General features: G+C 63.6%; 1 pseudogene; it reads left to right on the top strand.

Moving 5' to 3' along the window:
* The first annotated feature begins 1,062 nt into the window (after positions 1–1,062).
* On the top strand, positions 1,063–1,185 carry LOC142863994 (uncharacterized; annotated as a pseudogene).
* Positions 1,186–1,685: the final 500 nt, after the last annotated feature.

Genomic DNA, 1,685 nt, shown 5'->3' with positions numbered 1-1,685 from the left:
GCGGGCCTCGCTCTTCTGAATGCCGCTAGCTCGCCACCCACCCACGGGTGAACCTGGTCAGGGTGCTTTCTCTCAGGGGCAGACTCTTTTCCGGGCGGGCTACCGGTGTCTCTGTTTGCTCGTTTCTTTCTTCCATTTCGGGAAAGTCTTCCTTGCTGGGTGTGGAAATCTCCTATGCCTTCCCTCGCCTATTCTGTCAGCTTTCAAATTCTCTTTCAGTTGCCACCCTCACAGATGGATTAGGAAACTCTTTCCGGTGCACTCATTAGTGAAATGACCTCCAGGAAGCTGGAATCCAATATCTAATGGCCGATTTTTAGCGAGTCCACACGCCAGGGTGGTCGGGGTCCAATGCAGCCCCGGCCAGGCCCAGGCCCCTTGGACTGGGCCACAGGAGGACACGGAGGAGGGTCCCGGCCCCCACGAAGCGGTGCCGGCAGTTCTCCACGGGCTTGGGCGTTTTCCAGAGGTAGGAGATGGAGGGGACTGATTTCTTCAGCACCCCCCAAACCACGCCACCCCACCCCACCCATGGGACACATCCCCAGAGAGAGACGCCCCATACACTGGCTGTGCCCCAGCCCTGGCCCGGGGGAATAGGCGGCAGCCCACCCACAGGGCGAGGGGGGGGGCACAGCTGAAAGGGGTTGTGGGGGAGGGCGGCCCCTGGCTGGGGTCAAAGGGCGAGCGTCCCGCGCGTGCGCAGTCAGCGGCAGCGACGCGCTGGGGGTGGGCAGCGGGTAGGTGAAGGAGGCCGGGCGAGGAGACGAGGGGGGCTGGGAGGGCTCCACCTTGGCGAGTCCAGCCGTGGAGGCGCATCTTGTGTGAGTGTGAGTGAGTGTGAGTGTGTGTGTGTGTGTATAGAGAGACAGCCCCCCACCCCGCCCCGCCCCGCCCCGCCCCGCCCCGCCCATCACCCCCGTCCCTGGGAGCCAGCGGGACCCGGCCGGCGAACTCAACCGGCCCGGCCCGGCCCGGCGCGGGGCCTGGGGCGGGAGGCGGCGGCGGGGAAGCCCAGAGAGGCTCGGCTTCTCGAGCGGGGCAGGGGCGCCCTCCGCCGCCGTCTAGGGCCACACCACCCTCCCTGAACGCCCCCGATCTCGTCTGGTCTCGGAAGCTAAGCAGGGTCGGGCCTGGTTAGTACTTGGATGGGAGACCGCCTGGGAATACCGGGTGCCACAGGCTGCTGCTTTTTTTTTTTTTTGCCTCTTGTTCTGTCCCCTTTCTGGGAGCGCGGCGGCGGCCCGGGGTGGGGGTCACCCCCACCCTCAGCGCCCGCGCGGTGCCTGGCGCCCCAGCCCGCACCGTGGGGCCTCCTCTTGTCCCAAGCCGCGACACCGCCGCCACGCGGCAGCATGCGTGGCATCTGGACTGTCAGGTCTCAGACCAAAGGTCTGCTCTGTGGGAACCGACACGCTGGAGGAAACCTTGAGAGTCTGAGAGGGGAGGGAGTTCCAGAAGAAGGCCAGGATGTCATTTTGAGGGAGTATGTGACCAGAACTCGTCCCGTTGCTTTTGGGGTTCTATGGGCTACACGCAGGAATCTTTGGTGGTGGCACCTGATGTTGGGGGATCCGGAGTCACACCCAGACCTGCTCCACAGGCCTCCTTTTACTTTTCTCTTCGGATTCATTATTTTTAAAAAGTGTCTCTTACCTCTAGGATTGCATTTTCTTTTCTCTCTC

Source organism: Microcebus murinus, chromosome 23 (assembly GCF_040939455.1).
Source record: "Microcebus murinus isolate Inina chromosome 23, M.murinus_Inina_mat1.0, whole genome shotgun sequence".
NCBI classification, from domain to species: domain Eukaryota; kingdom Metazoa; phylum Chordata; class Mammalia; order Primates; family Cheirogaleidae; genus Microcebus; species Microcebus murinus.
The sequence above is the reverse complement of the archived record's forward strand: the minus strand, read 5'-3'. Positions and strand labels throughout refer to the sequence as shown.